This window comes from Equus quagga, chromosome 18, assembly GCF_021613505.1.
Source record: "Equus quagga isolate Etosha38 chromosome 18, UCLA_HA_Equagga_1.0, whole genome shotgun sequence".
Taxonomy (NCBI): domain Eukaryota; kingdom Metazoa; phylum Chordata; class Mammalia; order Perissodactyla; family Equidae; genus Equus; species Equus quagga.
Genome location: NC_060284.1, coordinates 27,382,396 through 27,403,283, shown reverse-complemented (window position 1 = coordinate 27,403,283; position 20,888 = coordinate 27,382,396). Strand labels below are relative to the sequence as shown.

At 36.7% G+C, this 20,888-nt stretch overlaps 1 protein-coding gene across 6 annotated transcripts in view; it reads left to right on the top strand.

Moving 5' to 3' along the window:
• The window catches only part of EVI5 (ecotropic viral integration site 5), a 211,560-nt gene that overhangs the window by 917 nt on the left and 189,755 nt on the right, over positions 1 to 20,888 (top strand). The window contains exons 2-3 of one of the 6 annotated variants that reach the window (XM_046645593.1): positions 1,120 to 1,177; positions 3,495 to 3,496. The exons of the other annotated variants lie outside the window; for them this stretch is intronic. The gene's annotated coding sequence lies outside the window, so the exon portion shown is untranslated. The remainder of the gene's footprint in view (positions 1 to 1,119; positions 1,178 to 3,494; positions 3,497 to 20,888) is intronic. 6 annotated transcript variants of the gene reach the window in all.

Sequence of the window (20,888 nt, the reverse complement as noted above, 5' to 3'; positions counted from 1 at the left end):
TTTGTGTCTTCCTTTCTGTCTGTCTGTTGGTCGTCTTAGATCAGCTCACTTGGCGTCTTTTCACCGAAGAGTTAACTAAAACTTTGGGAATGGTTCCTTCGCTTTCCTCCTATCTATTGCTGTTAGAGGAGATCTCGAAAAGCAGCATTTTCTTGCAAAGATATCTTTTCATTGGGTTACAGTTTAGAATAATCTGCTCCTTTCTTTGCTGAAAGAAGGAAATCCACAGGTTCACGAAGATCAAGAAAATTATCTGTTGATAGTTTTTACCTTTGTTCTGGGCTGATATGTGTTAGTAGATTTTTTTGTTTTTTACTTTTATTAGTAAACTTTCCTCAGTTTACAGAAGCTCCTTTAAAGTCTCTGAGAACCTTGTGTCAAGGAGATCTTAGAAGATTTATTGAAGTATAATATGCAGAAAAAGTGCACAATCCTAAGTGTGCAGGTAAAGAATTTTTACCAAGTATACCGTCACAGATGAAGAAAGAGAACATTGCTAGGTTGGGGTTTATACCTAGTAGTGGAATGGTTGGTTTGAGAGGTATGTGAATAATAAACTTTAGTATTAGATATTGTTGAACATTTTCCCTAGGTGGTTGTACCCATCAACAGGGAATCACACTCCAGGTTTGCCATATCCTTGCTGATGCTTGTCAGTTTTTAAAATTTTTGCTGTTCTGGTAGAGGTGCAGTAATACATCAGTGTGGTTTTATTTTGCAGTTTCCTGATGATTGTGGTTGAGTATCTTTTATTGGCCATTTTTATGTCCTATTTTATGAAGTGCCCTTTTTTTTTTTGTAATTCTTTTTTTTTTATTGGTTTGTAATTCTTTATTCTGGGTATGAGTCTTTCTGGGAGATATATATATACACACACATATATATAGGTATAATCAAGTTTATCTGTTGCCACTCTGTGTCTTGCCTTTTCATTCTTTTAATGGTCTTTTTTGATGAATGGTAATTCTTAATGTTAATGAAATATACTTAATCTTTTTCTTTATGATTACTGATTTTTGTGCCCTGTTTAAGAAATCTATGCCTAGCCTTAGAGTATGAAGATATTTTCCCATGTTTCCTTACAGAAGTTTTATTTTGTTTTTACTTTTCACATTTTAGGTATACGGTTTACAGTAAATTGCAGATGGATTGTAGGAGTCAAGATTCACTTTTTACCGTATAGGTATCTATTAGACCTAGCACCATTTATTGAAAATACCATCCTCGCCGCTCTGCGCTGTGTGGCACTTTTTCATAAATCAGGTGACTGTGAGTGCGGATCTGTTTCTGGACACTCTTCTGTATTATTGGTCTGGTTGTTATCCTTGTGTCGATATCACTGTATTAATTAATGTAACGTCATAAGCCTTGATATGTGGTAGTATAAGTCTCTAACTTTGTTTTTTAAGATTGGGTGGTTCTTGGCTCTTAGCATTTCCACGTAAATTTCAGAATCTGCTTGTCTTTGTCTACACATTTTGGAAATTGGAGTTGAATCTAAATATCAATTTGGAGTAGACCTGACATGTTAACAATATTGAGTTCTCCAATTTATGAACATGGTGTATTCCTCCATTTATTTAGGTCCTTTAAAATTTCTCTCAGTAATGTTTTGTAGTTTTCTGTGCAAAAGTCTTGCACATCTTTTATTATTTACTCTCAGGTATTTGATATTTTTGATGTTATTGTAAATGATATTTTAAAACAGTAGTGGCCAGCCTGTAGAAATACAGCTGATTTTTGGTGTGTGTGGGGGCTCTGGAATTACTTTAAAACATCCCAGATATCATTTCATCAGTAAATTCTAAGTCTTCATTCAGGACCTAGTTCAAATTACACCTTGTATGTTTAGTTTTCCAAGGTTTTTCTTTTTTGCATGGTTTCTCCAGCATCTAGGACCAATTACAGATTTATAAAGTGTTTAGTATATTGACAGTCAGTATGTTAGGCTCTAAGGATACAAAGCTAATTAAGATGCTGCCCCTGCCCTCAAGGAGCTTAGAGTCTCTGAGGGCTAGTAGAAATTCAAGAAAAGACCTTTATCCTCCACTGGAAGTGCTATAATGAAAATTGGTTTGGCTGCATGCAAAAGTAGCATTTAAATCAAACTGTGAGGGAGGTAGTATGCCTGGCTCCCATTGTTCTGAAAGCTGGGCAAAGGAAGTGGGCTGTGGGTGGGGGCTGCTATTCCCTATACATACTTCTGCTTCATCCCTTGGCTTTCAGCCTTGAGCTTCACTCCATTCTTCTAGACTCTCTCCAGGTCAGAGTTTCCAGAGAATAAATTTACGAGAGGATGTCATGGTGGAGAAGAGAAACTGGAGGGTCTGCATAAGACTTTATTTATTTATTTATTTTTTTGAGGAAGATTAGCCCTGAGCTAATGTCTGCTGTCAGTCCTCCTCTTTTTGCTGAGGAAGACTGGTCCTGAGCCAACATCCATGCCCATCTTCCTCTACTTTATATGTGGAACACCTGCCACAGCGTGGCTTGCCAAGTGGTACATAGGTCCATACCTGGGATCCGAATCTGCGAACCCCGGGCCGCCAAAGCAGAACATGCGAACTTAACTGCTGTGCCACCAGGCCGGCCCCTGTATAAGACTTTAAACTGCTAACCTGCTCTTCAGCCCATACCTCTCCCCACCTGACAGGATACCTGGAGATTCCCAAGTCCTGCGCCTTTCTGGGATTCTGTGAGTGAGGCAAAGCAGCTTCTTGACCATATTCTCAAATGCAGGCCTATAGGTTTAGCTTCCTCTTCTCTTCTCAGTTACTTATTCCTCCATCTCTTTTCTTGTTTAGTGGATGCTGTATCTTCTCTTATCTAAGAATGTTAAAGATAGTTTCTTTAAACTTTCTTTTCATTGCATAGTTTGTTTCCTCCAGGTTACTTTTTTCTGATTGGTTTAGTCTCAACAGTAGAGGCCCTCGGCAGAGGTCTGGTTATCTTGGTTGTTTGCATGAATGGGAGTGGGTGAATAAAAGCTGTTTGGAAGCCCTGAGCTTGTAGGTGGGGCTTATTGACTTCCAGTTTTACTCTATAATCTAGAGTCTAAAACAGTGGTTCTCAACTTTGGCTGCACATTAGAACCACATGGGGTGCTTTAAAAATGTAAATATACATGCTGCTGCTAGACCAAATACATCAGAATTTCTGGGGGTAGGACCTAGGTAGCACTATTTAAAAAAAAATTTAGGTGTGCTTGCGTACAGTAAAATACACAGATTTTAAGTGTATAGTTTGATGATTTTGCCGTGTATACACTCATGTAATTAACACAAGATCCAGAGCACTGTGAAAACTCTAGGAAATCCCTTTCTTCTCTCTTCCCCACTCCCTGCCTAGAGGCAACCACAAGTCTGATTTCTATCTGAATAGATCAGCATCAGTATTTTTAAAGCTGCCCTTGTGGCCAAGATTGAAGCCATTGGTTTGGGTGGATGGTTTGAGGCTGTCTCCAGTGCCTCTGTCTTTCCTTTTGTCCTCGTCAGATGTCCCAGATAGATGGACTATCTTCCAGTTTTCTGCTTGGAGGGCAGAAGTCTGGTTGCCAGTGATCTGGGAACTCAGGAAAAGAGGGCTGGGTATTGAGCCATAGAGCATTTAGAATATAGTCACATAATTTGCCTCTTTTTGTTAGGATACCTCTGTCTTCCGCCATGTATGGTTTACCCTCTTGAGTAAATCTGCCGTCAGCTGCTGCATTGAGAGTGGGCCACTCAGCACCTTGGAGGAGGAATGGGGTCTAGGTTTCTAACAGCTTACGCCTGATGCTTTCTTACTTTAGTCCTTTAGTCTCATCTTCCCCCTCTGTTCTGGCAGTTCCTGAGCCTTTTGAGGATACTGTAGTGTACATTGGGTTTGTTCTTAGTTGTCAGCACTGTTGGTTTATAGTTTGCCTGTCTTTGACTAAGTCAGTTACCACTCAGCCATCTTCTTTCCAGCTTCCAAAATTTTGTTGCTGTTGTCTCTTCTTCCCTTCTCTCTGTCCTTATGGTTTGTGTCCTAAACACAACAAGAACAAAATTTTCTTTATCTTTGTTTTAGTAGAGTTTTGAAGAGGGAGCAAAATTAGATGTGTGTGTTCAATTTGCCATCTTAACCTGGAAGTTCGTCATCTACTTTCCATTATACAAAAATGCGTTACTGTCTGTCCTCCACTGTTGTTTCCTCCTTGTGGGGTTATAGCTTTTAAATTTCTTTACTGTTATCTAAATGGAATGTCAGGAGGGAGAGCACCTAAATATTGGATCAAACTGTCGTTTCTCTAGAAGCCCCAAAATTCTTTTGAGAAGTCTTCATTGTCCCAGAATTTTACAATCTCAGGACTGGAAATGATTTTAAAGATAAACTAGCCTAGTGAGCTATTCGATACTTTGTGTAGTGGGAAACTCATGGTAAAGAGGAGACGAGTGACTGGAGAAATGGACTGGGCTGTGGTCTCTGCAAGGGATCTGAAAATCCGTATGTGCACTAAACATTTAATATTGAATGAATATATAATAGATCTTGTATATTTGTAACAAATAAAAGTTATTAATGGGCTGGCCCCGTGGCCGAGTGGTTAAGTTCCCGCGCTCTGCTTTGGCGGCCCAGGGTTTCATCAGTTGGGATCCTGGGCACAGACCTAGCACCACTCATTAAGCCAAGCTGAGGCAGTGTCCCACATGGTAGAACTAGAAGGACTTCTACTAGAATGTACAGATATGTACTGGGGGATTTTGGGGAGAAGAAGAAGAAGAAGAAAAAAAAGTTTGGCAACAGATGTTAGCTCAGGGGCCAATCTTTAAAAGAAAAGAAGTTATTGAAAAGTCGTAGTGGTTTTGTCATTTCAACCAATAATACTTAAATCCAGCTACAGTCACGGAGGGAGGTAATACTCAGAATTTTTTATTTTGACAAAAGACTCCATACCAGAAAAAAATGGAAAACTATTGCTAAAGTTGTAGAAATCTTAGTTTGTAGTTAATATAAACTGATAAATTAATTAAAACCACCCATTAAAGCATCTATGTTAAGCTTCTCCAATAGCTTTGTTATTCTTTGCACTCTTTATTTTCTTTAAAACACTTAGAGTAGTCCCCCCCTTATCTGCTGGGGATGGTTCCAAGATCCCCAGTGGATACCTGAAACTGTGGATTGTGCCCAAGCCTATATACTGTTTTTTTTCCTGTACATATATACCTATGATAAAGTTTAATTTATAAATTAGTAAACAGTAAGAGATTAACAACAATAATAATAAAGTTGGCCTTGGGGCCATTATTAAGTACAATAAGTGTTCCTTGAACACAAGTACTGCCACAGTGGATCGGATAACCTGGACAGCTAGTAAGCCACTAACAGGCCAGTAGATCCACTGGACAAAGGAATGATTCACACCCCGGGTGGGATGGAATGGGATGGCTAGAGAGTTCATCACGCTACTCAGAATGGTGCGCAATTTAAAACGTATGTTTATTTCTGTAATTTTACATTTGGTATTTTCGGACTGCGGTTGGTCCCTGGTGACTGAAACCTTGGAAGGTGAAACCCTGGATAAGGGGTGCTGCTGTGCTAAGACAGTAGGTTTCCAGATGCTCTTTGAGACAGTTTTTACCATAAAGGTCATGAGGAAATGAAAATATTATTCTCAATATAATTTGTTTTCTTTTAGGTTAGATTTATAAAATTTAATGTATTCACCTTTAAATTATGTCCTTTTCTGTGTAAAAATGTCGTTTTTCGTATGAAATTTGTGATGTGAGATAGTGGGTGGGTTTGTTATTTTCTGTGATGTCTTTATTTGGTAAAAAGCTGACAGCCCTGTGTTGCTCTTCAAGTTAATTTTTGGAAGTTTTATAAAATACAAATTCTGCTTATCACTACACGCAAGTCTCACTGGCCTTTTTGCTCCTCCACAAATTAACTATTTTATGTTTGCATATAAAATTCAAGATATCAATCAAAGATAACATTGGCAGTTATTACTATCTCTCTTGGTGGTATGATAGTCTTTCCTCATTGGAAACGTGTCGGTTAATTAATTTGCTTTGTGGCTAGAACCTGTTGACTGTGGCCCCGTGTTTGCTCAGAAAGGGTCATCCCGTTTTTCGTTATTGCAAGTTACCTGGTGTGTTTATTTGTTGCCTTTCCCAGCTGTTTATTACTGTATCTGTACTTCAAGAGAGCTTCCCCTGTCTCTGCTGTTTGCAGTTGATCCTTGAAGTGGCCAAAGACAATGTGGGTTTAGTGCTTGTTAATTGTTCTTTGTACTGATTCAGCCCTCACAGTGTACTTTGAGAAGAGTTCCCTGCTGGTTAAACTGGCTATTATCTGGGCCTTCATTGTTGATTTTGCTATTCAGTGTCTTGTGAGTTCATGATTAGGGCTCTCTCCTTAAGGAACTGCTAACTCATGTGTTCCTGAAAGGGACATTGATGAGAGATAGGAACAGAACTGGCTTTATTAGGGATCAATTGCTCTTTTTGTTTTTCACAGGAAAGTGTAAGCTGATATAGAAGTGAAAAAGAGGGTTTTGTCTTACCTTTGAGTGGGTGCTCGGATGATTAGTTGCTCTCTTTGGCCTGGTACAGATGTTTTGCAATGTCAAAAATGAATCCAGCATTCTTATAAATTGGCTAGTAAGTTTGTTAGAACAGTGTTAACAGATACTGGATAAAAGTATAGCTTTAATGACAATTGTATAATACGACATTTGAATGAGATACATGAGAGAAAGTTAGAAGAAAAGTTTAATATCTTCAGGTATACCGGAAATCAGGATAGTTTAGAAGACTGAGCCAGAAATTTGATGGTGAGAAGATAGATGTTGAAGTAAACTGAGAATGAATTTTAGGGAATAAGCCCGTGAAAGACGTAATGCCTTTGACTATTTATTTGAAATACATGTAAAAGATGAGCACACAGTTAGACTCAACTAGGCTGCCCTTCTAAAAATGTGGATAAGCTTCTTTTCTGCAGCCAGATGAGCAAGGTTATAAAGTTTGTCAAGCATGATGATGCGTTTACATTTAACATACAAGATCAGAAAAATGAGTCAGTAAATAATCTAGAAATTTAATGAAGTTATAAACATTGTCAATAAGTCATTAAGACCCACCAAAGATAAAATATTTAATATCTCCTATGTGTCAAGGCATAATGGTAGGTGTTGGGAATATAACGGTGATCTGTCCTATGTAGACAAAATCCTTGCTCTCACAAATTTATAAACCAGGGGAAGACACAGTTGATATATTCTTGGTTTTGAGTGATGTGATAATTTTTTTAAAAAGGCTAATAGTTTAGTGATTAATTTGTCTTAATTCTTGACACTTTTTATAACTAGTAAGGAAAAACACTGAGTGAAGTAAGTTTTAAATCTTAATATTTGCTTTAAAAATTTTGATGTAAAATTGATGGATAAATGCACAGAACTTAACTAGGCAGTTTAGTGAGTTTTGATAAATGTACATGCCTGTGTGACTCTCTCCCTCCCTCCTCCAGTAATCCCTCATGGGTCCTTTAGTCGGTTCCTGTTATTCTGATATCTTTTAGTTCAGATTAGTTTTTCTTGTTCTTGAACTTCACATAAATAGAATAATACAGTATGTATTCTTTTCTGTCTGGCTTCTTATGTTCAACATAATGTTTTGAAATTCATCCATGTTGTTGCTCATCAGTAGTTTGTTCTTTTTAATCGGTGTGTAGAAATCCATTGTATAACACAATTTGTTTATCCATTCTCCCTCTTGGCTGTTATGAATAAGGCTGTTATGAATACTTGATGACTGGTCTTTTTATAGACATACATTTTCTTTTCTCTTGGATAAATAAGTGGGGGTGGAATTACTGGGTCATAGGGCAGATATATGTTTAACCTTTAGAACATATTGCCAAACACTTTTCCCAAGTGGTTATACCATTTTACATTCCAACTAGCAATCTATGAAAGGTCTCCTTGAGTGACAAATCAAAATTGAATTTCAGAAAGATTATTCTGGTACAGTGGGATACAGGACTTGAGATAGGGAAAACACCTAGTGAGGTAATGTAGTTGAAAGCTGATATATTCCTGTTCCAAGGACTTGATAGGAAGGGAGAGAATCTTATGGATTCTAGAGCTATGGTATGTGGAGTGAGGAGAAGGGAGGGGTCAGGTGACCCTACTTATCTGCCATATGCTGCTGGATATTGGTATGCCAGAAGATCAAGGTACATTAAGTAAAAAAGTTCTCAAAAAATATGTATAGTATGATCTAATTTTAAAAAAATTTCTAATCTTTGTTAAATTAAAAAAATATGTATATACCCATATGTTAGTATATGTATGGAAAAGAAATCTTGATGAATATATACCACACTGCTAACAGTGACTATCTTTGAGGGTGGGATTACAGAGTAGTTAAACTTTCCTTTTTTTTTCTGTGATATTTCAATTCTTAATTAACATGTATGTTCTAATCAGAAAAATCAAAATAAATAAATAAAAGGAGAGAGGACTGTACTGGGTCACATGTTTCGGAGAGATCAAGTAAGGTAAGGACTGTAAGGTGTTTGCTGGATTTAGCAAGAAAGAGGCTCTTGGTGAGCGACCTTGGTAAGTGCGGTTTCAGTAAAAGGGTATGGTAGAAGCCAGATTGCAGTGACAAAGTGGGAGGTGAGGGTGAAAGCTAAACATCTTTCCAGTTGCTTAGCTATGGGGAAGGGAGGATGCTGTGAGACCAGAGGTACTTGGGGGGATGTAAGATGCAGTGAGATTTTTAAGTATGGCAGAGCAGCATGTTTAAAAGTTGAGAGCAGAAACTGGGAAGAAGAGAGCAATCACCTGAGTTCCAGGATAATTCAAAGAGCATGAGGCCTGAGGTCTTCTGACTTTAGACAGAAGACCCACTTGCCTGTGGGAGGTGAGAACTAGAGAGGTGTGGATATGGGTAGTAGTTAAATTTATAACATTTTAGTTTCCCTTAATGTTATCAGATTAAAAAAAATCTCTTGTAATCCTTCATGTTTCTTTGGCATCTTCTGAAAGCCTAAAGTTATTGCATAGCTATGTAAATTTCGTCTTGCTAATGTACTCTCATTGTGTTGGTTTGTCCCAGAAACTTCTGATTGTTTCTGTAGCCTAGTATGTGAGGTTTGGGGTAGGAGACTTTAATTTTCTAGTGCTACATTTTAGGGATTTTTTTTCTGTTATCATTGAAACGAATCATTGCATAAAAAATCTGCTTATATAGGTTTGTATTAATTTCCTTTTGATTTTGGTATGTTACAACAGGAGAGCACTGGAGATATCATTCACTCCAACCTTTTTTCAAGTGCTGACAATGAAACCAAGGTTCAGAGAACTTAAAGAACTTGTGAAGGCCGTACATATCTTCTTAATAGAACCTGGTCCTTTTACCTTGCTGAGATGCTGAGCTCTTTTAAAATTACTATTTCATTGATACTTACTACATTTGTGCCAGAATTTCCTCATTTTTCATATGTATCCTTCTATCCAGTTTTGATTAACATACATTTCCCCCCTCATAATTTCATCACTCTTCCGTTACTGGTATCAGTGTAATTAAATTAGTTACCACGACTATCACTAAAATAGAATTTTTAGGCCTTTGCCATGATCTGTGCACTATTTACCCCCTTGGAGAGTTATGTTCTCCAAATTCTTATTGCCATGTTAGGACTTTTCAACACAGTGGTAATTCATTTTTATTTCACTCCATTTCACTCCGTAGTACTGAAAGTGAAAGTACTTACACTTCTTTACACAGTGCTTGATGTATTTTGTATACTAAATAAAAAATGTGTAATATGTGATGTAAGAGATTTTGTTCTGAATTTGTGCTTTTCTCAGACTAGGTTGAGGCATAAGGAAACAGGTATTTTGTACTCTTGCTGCTGCCAGGAAAAAATTGTGTGTGCGGATATGCCTTGTTTTTTTTTTTTTGAACAATTTTGTATTTGTAACAATGGAATGGTGAGATCAGGGAGCAGGCTTAGCTTTATACGTGAACTTGAACACCTTAGCTCTAGCAATTTTAGGTGCAGCTGAAACGATCAAATTTTAGTTATCTGGTCCTCTTGTTCAGTTTATTTTAGACAGCATTCTCTGCTTAGTTTTTGTTGGGAATCTGCTAAAATTCTGTATTGCCAAGAATTTCATCATATGATAAGAATTGATGGCTGGCAAAGAAATGTGGCATGGTATATAGTAGAAAGAACAAGTGTTTTGCTTCATCATTTTCCTTGTCATTTAACCTCTCTGGGTCTATTTCTTTTTTTTTTTTTTTGAGGAAGATTAGCCCTGAGCTAACATCTGCCAATCCTCCTCTTTTTGCTGAGGAAGGCTGGCCCTGAGCTAACATCCGTGCCCATCTTCCTCTACTTTATATGTGGGATGCCTGCCACAGCATGGGTTTTGCCAAGCGGTGCCATGTCCGCACCCGGGATCTGAACCGGCAAACCCCAGGCCACCAAAGGGGAACGTGTGCACTTAACCACTGCGTCACCAGGCCGGCCCCTCTGGGTCTATTTCTTTATCAGAAAAATGTGTGTTTTCATGTTTACTGTGCAAAGTTGGTCATGAGGAATGGAGATAACAGAAGTACCTAGAACAGTGCCTGGCATATGTTTTGATGCTCAATATAAATAGCAGCTATTATGACTTTGTGATTAGGATACTATTAAAGGAAGTCTAAAAAATGAGGAAAGTACAAATGGAATGGAAGGTAATATATAAGGAGGATCTATCTGGTAGCAGCATTGGTTTTGTATTCAATTTTGAATTACCAGAATGGTCAAGTGGGTTACTAAAACTACCTATCGGACAGTTTTCTCATATATTAATATGAGAAATTATATTGTCTACCTCATAAAGTTGTTGTTTGATGCATTGTATGTGCTTCAAAATACTGATTATCTTATTCTTTGAATGGTTTATATTGGCCTAGTAGCAGGAGAGAGTCTAGGTTTGTATAACTTTTTTATAGATTGTGTTTACTGAAGTTTGTATAGCAATAAAGAAGACATCATTTTTTAGCATGAACAAAACTTAATTCAGATCCAGATAGCTCCTGGTAATTTTTGTTATTTGATCAAGGTGATTTAAAGGCTCACTATTTTTTCTTAAGAAATAAGTGTAATTTAGCAATGAATATACTAAATGTATTAACATGAAAAATCAAAATCTTTTGATACTGAGTACTAGATGAAATGGCCAGTTAAAATATTTATTAAATTTTTGAGTAAAATTGAAGTCGTATAGCTCTTAGGTTTCAAAGGCTAAATGAATGCTGATTTCTCAAGGTACTTGCATGCTGCATCTAGTACAGTTGTGCATATCTTAGACATTTAAAATGCTAAAACTGGGTAGTATCTCATTCACATGAAAGGTTTCAATTCGATAGCATATAAATATCCGCAATACTCAGATGTTTTGAATGGGTTGGAAACTGTGTGTGTGTGTGTGTGTGTGTGTGTGTGTGCTTGGTAACTTTGTATGTGGCTTAAGGTATTTCTGTGCTGTGGCAGTCCAGTAGAATTACGGGAATTTAGTTAGCTAGAGAACAATGCATGTGATACCCTTTAGTAAAATTCTTTAGCAGTGAATAGAAATACATATTTACAACTATTAAACCATAAACTCATACTATTGGAGCAATTAAATATAAAAAAGCCACAAAACTGATATATTTAGAAGATTTTTTAAAAAACTTAAGTCTTGTAAACAAGTTAGATTAGTTGGATGTTTCTGTTAGCCTTGGTAAAATTCCGCTTACCTCCAAGATAGGCATGTAATGGTGATGTGAGGGCCATTGGTTGCTTTTCTCTATTCATTTTCTTTTCTTTTCTCTTCTTTTTCTTTAGAAACTATTGCTTTAGTTGTCAAAGTGGAAAGGTTTCCTTCTGTGCAAAATGTAAAGTCAGGAAAATGTCAAATGTTTCTCCAGACTGTTTTACAGATCTGTTCACATTTAAAATAAAAAATTATAAAAGAGGTTTTTGTTGATATTCTTGAGACTTATTTTTACACTAGTGTTATACATGGATTAAAAAAAGATTAAATACAGTCTATAATAGGTTATTGTCAAAGCAGGTAGGAATTTGCGTGTGATATGTTGACAGTTTGATTCTCAAATATAATTTCCATCTCAGTATTTTAGCTAATTGAATTTCTTAAACAGGTAATCAGATTGGTTTTGGGCAGGCTGTGTCTGTCAGTCAAATAAAATCCTCAGGGTCATGATATGTTCTGATGTGCTGTGTTTTTACTTTTGTGTTCTATAGTTTTAGTTCACCTTTCTATCAGTGATTTATACTTGTCAGGACATTTTTGTTTTAGGGCCCGATGTTCTAATGTTTAGTACCCTGGCTCCATCATTTATTAGCTAGTGGATCTTGGGCAAGTGGTTTAACCTCTATGAACTTCAGGAAAATCTATCTCAGGGTCATTGCGAGGATTGAATAAGATAATGAATGTAACTCTCATCACAGTGCCTGGTACACAGTAAAACCTGCAGTGGATGGTGGTGATAGCAGCAGCAGTAGTGTGTCATTGTATCCAAGTTTTGCTGTTCTGAAATCTAGCTCTAGAGGTAGGAAGGATGCCTACAGAAAATAAATTAACTCAGAGAAATTTGTCATGTGGACATCTAAAGGAAGGAGACTTGTCAGCAGTGTTGCTCTTATTTCCTGTTTTTCCCCTTTCACTGTAATTCCTGTTCTTCTGTTTTTTGATTCCTCTTGAAGCCAGTGCTCTGTACCTTCCTTTCTTTCATCTCCGACAGCTGTTAAATAAGTGGAAGACATGCTTTGAAATTCTTCTTTGTGGATATTTACAGGCTATGTTTTAAAATCTACACTCCCTATTTATTGAGAGTTCTCAAAACATGCAAGACATTGCTGTTTATATAATAATGTTATTTATTCCCATGTTTACAGAGTTGGAACAATACTTTCTTATAACCTGCTTAAAAGAGTGAAGATAGATGTTGCATTTGTGCCAATATTCAATCCTAGAGGAACAAAGTTGAGTATAAAAACATTTTTTTTTTTTTTTGCTTTCCACATGTTTATTCAGTTGTATATTGAGTTTTTTCCACCACCTTGAAGAATTAAGAGAAGTAACAATGTGTACAGGTACAAGTCAAGGATTTTTTATAGTTACATTGACATAGACCATTTTGAAATTTGAGCCAACATTTTAGAATGTACTTCTAAGTTTGATACATTGCTGTTTATTTTGGAAGCAAATAAGAAAAGACCTCTCTGGATCCATTTGGCATTATAAACACTTAGACAATACCCACTAAAAAAGTATGATGCTATAGGTCAGTGGGGTCTGGGGTTTGTAATCTTGTGTAAGCAGTCAGAGCTGTAGTTTAAAAAATGATCACAGAAATACAATAGCCTGTCATTTACCTACCTGCGAATTTCCCCCTAAACTTATGAGTTCCTATAAAACTTACTGTGAAACTTGAGATGCTTGTAATAGTCAATTTCAAACTAAGAGTACAAATAATTTTAAAAATATGATGTAGGTAGAAGAGCTGAGATATCTGTAGATTTATCCACCTGTTCTTTCAGCCAGCCTTTCTTGTTCAGTGTCTAGTATATACCAGGTACTGTGCAAGGCATCATGGGAGGGGAAAGTAATACCTTCTCTTTGGTCAGAACAGAAAAAACAAGATGCTTTCAGGCTTCAACTCTGCTCCCTTCTCAGGTAGTGCTCCTAACTTGCAATCTTGACCTCAGTAATGATTTCTTAATTTCTTGCTTCAGCATTGTGCTTTTTCCCTTTTATTTTCTTATTGTATATTTTTTAGATTAATATATATATTCTGTGATGACAAAGGATTCTACAGAAGTGATTTCCCCTCATTTATGCAAATAATACATATTCAAGAAAATTTGGAAAAATCAGAAGTGTAAATGATACTAAAGCTGTAAAGTTAGTCTCTCTCTCTTTTTTTTTTTTTTTGAGGAAGATTGGCCCTGAGCTAACATCTGTGGCCAATCTTCCTCTTTTTTTTGCTTGAGGAAGATTGGCCCTGAGCTAACGTCTGTGCCAATCTTCCTCTATTTTGTATGTGGGATGCTGCCTCAGCATGGCCTGTTGAGTGGTCTGGAGGTCTGCACGGGGGATCCAAACCCATGAACCACGGGCCACTGAAGTGCAGCATGCAAACTTAACCAGTGTGCCACTGAGCTGGCCCCAAGTTAATGTCTTATATTCTGTTCAGTTCCATTGTGATGATTACTATTGGCAGCTTTTATTGCTGTTTTCCTTTATAGTCCTTTTGCTGACTTTCCAGCCAAAGCAAACTAATAAAAGTCTGGTTAGCACTTGTATGCCAATGTTCATAGCAGCATTACTCATAATAGCCAAAAGTTGGAAACAACCCAAATGTCCAGAATGGATAACAACAGATGAGTAGAGATATTTATCTATAACTATCTGTGGATATATCTGTCTTCCAACCTTAAATATATCAAGTTTTCCACGGACTCAAAGTTTCCAACATCTTGAAGAATGAGAGAAGCATATATATATAATGGAATATTATTCAGCCATGAAAAGAAATGAAGTTCTGATAAATACTGCAGTGTAGATGAACCTTGAACACATTATAGTGAATGAAATAAGCCAGGGACAAAACAACAAATGTTGTGTGATTCTACTTATGTGTCTAGAATAAGTAAGTTCATCAAGTCAGAAAGTAGATTAAAGGTTGCCTGAGACTGGGGAGAAGGAAGAATGGATACAGTTTTTTTGGAGGGTGGTGAAAAAGTTTTGGAAATAGACAGTGGTGATAGTTGTACAACATTGTGAATGTAATTAATTCCAGTGAATTGCACACTTAAAAGTGGTTACAATGGCAAAATTTTGTTATATATATTTTATCACAATGAGGAAATGAAGTCTGTTTGGAACGCTTAGCGGCTTGTGGCTAGGTCACAGTTTTAAGTGAGGCTGAGGGCTCTCTCATTCATCCTCCATCATTTTTGAAAAAAGGCTAGCACTGAGTGAGTGGTGAGTTTATGGATAATTAATTTTTCTTCTTGGTTTTCTTTTATATTTTGCCATAAATATGGATCACTTATAATGAAAAAAAGTCCATAAATAAGAATTATTTTAAAAACAAAATCAAATCAGATAGTATTTACCTTCTTTAGCCTACTATCTAGTATTTTATTTCTTTTATGCTTTATCTCTTCTTGATCATCTCTCTTTTTTTGGATGTTTGTATCTCATGCCTTCCTTATACAGGTTATGTATAACCAAATTGGAAATGATTGGAAAAAGAAAGAAAAGGACTCTTCCCCATCCCCAAATTCACTACTCTAACATAACTCTGGTTTTAATTTTGATGTATTTTCTTCTATTCTTTGCTTATATCTTTGTTCTAATGAGAATGTATATATAATTTGAGTTCTTTCTTTTTTCACTTTTTGTTTCATTGGCATTCTGCATGTGGTCTGCCTTACTGTCTTCCTAACCATAAAACAAAGTTAGAACTTCCAATTCCGGTCCAGCATAGCAGTTGCCACTCTGCCCTAACAACAAGTAAAAAGCTGAACAAACTGAAAAATCAACAGTTCTTCTTAGATTCATCAGAGAGGTGAGGTGATGGGACAAATCACTGCTCCCAAAGTTGGAGAAACAGGCACATACAGAGAATCACGCTTACTGGAGAGAAACCCACAAATTGAAACGTCTGTGGGAACCAGTGGTGGGGAAGGGATACCTGAACTATAATTGACAAATTCATAGAGGCTCAGTGTGGACAAGTCTGAGAGATAAAAACTCCATGGGGATCCAGTCATTGGAGGCCCCATGCTGTTGTGAATTTTACTTCCAGGAACTTGACCAGGTTCTCATAGTGAGTGTCAGAGAAAAATCCCCTCATGCTTCTGGCTAGGGGAGGGGAGAAGGAACCATTTTGAAATATGCCAGAGCATTCTGTTTGTAACAAGATCTGTCCTTAGGAGAAAATATTTAACCAGAGCTTCACCTCCTAGGGTTTTTATCAGAGCCTGACTGATGTTGGGGAAGAGAAATAACCAATTCTAGGCCACTTTAGCCATCCTGTCCAACAGAAGGAAGTGGGGTGAGGGCTGAGGGGGATGACTGAAAAGCACTTGTGAAGTTCCCAGTGCAGAGATGCAGGCTCACTAAGAGACAGATCTACTCATAGGGCTGCAAAATGCTTCCCTTCCCCCACGCCTTTCACCACAGTATTAAAGCCTATTCACAGCAGTGCCTTTAACCCAGTACGTCATATCCAACTATCAAGAAAAATTACACGACGTTCTGAAAGACGAAAAACATGCTTTGAAGAGATAGAGCAAGCATCAGAACCAGACTCAGATATGATAGAAATGGTGGAATTATCAGAGCAAGAAAGAATTTAAAACAACTATGAGTAAGATGCTGAGAGCTCTAATGGATAAAGCAGACAGCATGCAAGAAACAGATAGGCAGCATTAGCAGAGAGATGGGAATTCTGAGAAAGAACCAAAAAGAAATGCTAGAGATCAAAAAGAGAAATGAAGAATACCTTTGGTGGTCTTATTAGTAGACTGGACATGGCTGAGGAAAGAATCTCTGAGCTTGAGGATATTTCAGTAGAATCCAGTGAAACTGAAAAACAAAGAGAAAAAAGACTGAAAAAGACAGAACAGAATATCCAATAACTGTGGGACCGACTACAAAAGGTGTAACATACACATAATGGGAATTCCATAAGGAGGAGAAAGAGAGAAAGGAACAGCAGAAATATTTGAAACAATAGTGACTGAGAATTACCCCAAATTAGTGTCAGATACCAAATCACAGATCTAGGAAGCTCAGAGAACACCAAGCAGGATAAGTGCCAAAAAAACTACATATAGGCATATTATTTTCAAACTACAGAAAATCAAAGATAAAGTAAAAAAATCCTGAAAGGGGCCAGAGGAAAAACACGCTTATTTATAGAGGAACAATGATAAGAATTGCATCTGACTTGTCAGAAACCTTGCAAGTGAGAAGAGAGTGGAGTAGAATTTTTAAAGTGCTGAGAGAAAAAAGCACCAACCTAAATTCTCTACCTTGCAACATTATTCTTCAAAAATGAAGGAGAAGTAAAGTCTTTCTAAGACACACAAAAATTAAGGAAATTTGCTCCCAGTAGAACTGCCTTGCAAGAAATGTTAAAAGTTATTTGTAAAGAAGGAAAATAACATAGGTTAGAAACTTGGGTCTACATTAAATAAGGAAGGGCATTGAAAAAGGAATAAGTTAAAGTAAAATAAAATTTATTTTTCTTATTCTTAATTGAGCTAACAACTTTATATTTTATTTATAAAGTTTTTAATTTTATTTATAGAATTTATTTGTTAAAATAATATCAAAGGTATTTGATTATACTTATGTATATATGTATGCTTATGCATAGTGAAATGAATGACAGCAATGATACAAGGGATGGGGGAGGAATTACGATATTTTGTTAATATAAGGTACTTGCACTACCTATGAAGTGGCATAGTGTTGTTTGAAAGTGGAATTGGATTCGTTGTAATTGTATGTTGCAAACTTCAGGGCAACCACTAAGAAAAGTAGAAAAAAAAAAAGAGGTATAACTAATATACTAAGAAAGGAAAGAAAATGGAATTATATAACATGCTCACTTAAAAACGCAAAAGGCAGGGCCAGCCCTGGTTGCCTACTGGTTAAATTCAGTGTGCTCCGCTTTGGCAGCCTGGGTTCAGTTCCTGGGTGCAGACCTACACCATTTATCTGTCACTGGCCATGCAGTGGTGCCTGCTCACATAGAAAAAGAGGAAAACTAGCAACAGATGTTAGCTCAGGTGAATCTTCCTCAGAAAACAACAACAACAAACCACAAAAGGCAGAAAAAGAGTAGAAGACGAAAAGAGGAACAAAGAACAAGGGCAGCAGACAGAAAAAGATATAAAAGATATACTGTTGCTAACACTAATTAAAAGAAAGCAGGAGTAGCCGCAGCTAGAGGGACCCACAACTAGAATATGCAACTATGTGAGGGGGGGAGGGCAGGATTTGGGGAGGAAAGGCAGTTAAAAAAAAGGAAGATTGGCAACAGTTGTTAGCTCAGGTGCCAAGCTTAAAAAAAAAAGAAAAGAAAAAGCAGGAGTAGCTATATTAATTTCAGACAGAGCAGACTCCAAACCAAGGAAAGTTTTCAGAGATAAAGAGGGGAATTACATAATGGAAAAGGGGTCAGTTCTCCAAAATGATGTAATAATCCTTAATATGTATGCCCCTAAAACAGAACATCAAACTCTGTGAGGCAAAAACTGATAGAACTGCAAGGAGAAATAGATGAATCCCACTATCGTAGTTGGAGGCTTCCGTACCCCTCTGTCAGAAATGGACAGATCCACCAGACAATAAGGACATAATTGGACTCAACAACACCATCAATCAACTGGGTATAAAGGACATCTGTAGACTAGTTTATCTAACAACAGCAGAATACACATTCTTCTCAAGCTCACATGGAACATTCACCAAGGTAGACCACGTTCTGGACCATAAAACCAATTCCTTGAAAGACACAATCTGACAAAACTCAACACAAGAAGAAATAGACAATCTGAATAGGTCTATATCTATTAAAGAAATTGAATCAATAACCTATAACCTTCCAGAACAGAAAGCACCAGGTCCAGGTGGGTGCACTGGTGCATTCTACGAAACATCTAAGGAAGAAATTATACCAATTCTCTATAATATCTTTTAGAAGATAGGGCTGAGGGAATACTTCCTAATTTATTCTGTGAGGTCAGCATTACCCTAATATGAAAACCAGACAAATACATTGTAAGAAAAGAAAACTTACATACCCAAATCTCTCATGAACATAGATTCAAAAATCTTCGACAAAATATTAGCAAATTAAATCCAACAATGTGTAAAAAGAATCAAATACCATGACCAAGTAGGATTTATCTCAGGTATGAAAGGCTGGTTTAACTTTTGGAAATTAACTAATGGAATCCATCACATCAACAGGCTAAAGAAGAAGAATCACATGATCATATTAATAGATGCAGAAAAGCGTTTGACCAAATCCAGCATTCATGATAAAAACTCTCAGCAAGATAGAATAGATGGGAACTTCCTCAACTTGATAAAGAATATATACAAAAGATCTACAGCCAATACACTTAACAGTGAGAAACTTGATCTTCCCACTAAGACCAGGAACAAGGCAAGGATATTTCCCTATCACCACTGCTTTTCAACATCCTACTGGAAGTCCTAGTTAATGCAATAAGATAAGAAAAGGAAATAAAAGGTATACAGATTGGGAAGGAAGAAATAAAACTGTTTTCATACATGACAAGATTGTCTATATAGGAAATTCAAAAAATTTGACCAAAAAAAAAAAAAAAAACAAACCCTTCTGGAACCAATAAGCAATTATAGCAGAGTTACAGGAAAAAAGGTTAATACACATAGTTAAATGATTTCCTATATACCAGTGATGAACAAGTGGAATTTGAAATTAAAAACAAAATACCATTTACAGTAACACCAAAAAATGAAATATTTAGATACAAATCTAACAATATGTACAAGCTCTATATGAGGAAAACTACAAAACTCTGGTGAATGAAATTAAAGAACTAAATAAATGGAGCGATAGTCCATGTTCATGGATAGGAGCACTCAATATTGTGAAAAGGTCAGTTCTTCCCAACTTGGTCTACAGGTTCAATGCAATTCCAGTCAAAATCCCAGCATTATTTTGTGGATATCTACAAACCAATTCTAAAGTTTGTATGGAGAGGCAGAATACCCAGAATAGTCAACACAATATTGAAGGAGAAGAAGAAAGATGGAAGACTGGCACTACTCAACTTCAAAATATGTTATAAAGCTACAGTAGTCAAGACAGTAGAATATTGGTGAAAGAATAGGCAAATAGTCAATGGAACAGAATAGAGAGTCCAGAAATAGACGCACATAAATATAATCAACTGATTTTCGACAAAGGAACAAGGACAATACAATGGAGAAAACACAATCTTTTCAACAAATGGTGTGGTAACAACTGGGGACCCATGTGCAATAAAATGAACCTAGTTACAGACCTTACATCCTTCACAAAAATTAATTCAAAATGAATCACAGACCTAAATGTAAAATGTGAAACTCGAAAACTTCCAGAAGATAACAGAGTAAAAAATCTAGGTGACTTTTTAGATGTAACACCAAAGGCCTGATCCATGAAAGAAAGAATTGATAAGTTGGACTTTATTAAAAGTGAAAGACACTGTGAAGAGAATGAAAAGACAAGACACAGACTGGGAGAAAATATTTTCGAAAGACATATCTGGTAATGAACTGTTATCCAAAATATTCAGAGAACTCTTAAAACTCAACTGTAAGAACACAACGTGATTCAAAAATGGATTAAAGACCTTAACAGACACCTCACCAAAGAAGATACACAGATGGCAAATAAGCATATGAAAAGATACTCCGCATCATATGCCATCAGGGAAATGCAAATTAAAACAACAGTGAGATACCACTACACTCCTTTTGGAATGACCAAAATCTTGAGCACTGACAGCACCAAATGCTGGCAAGGATGTGGAGCAGCAGGAGCTCTCATTCATTACTGGTGGGAATGCAAAGTGGTACAGCCACTTTGGGATACAGTTTGGCCATCTCTTACAAAACTAAATATATTCTTACCATACAATCCAGAAGTCCCACTCCTTGGTATTTACCCAAAGGATCTGAAAAATTATGTCCACCCAAAAACCTACACATGGATGTTTATAGCAGGTTTATTCATAATTGCTAAAACTTGGAAGTAACCAAGATGTTCTTCAGTAATTGAATGGATAAGTAAACTAGT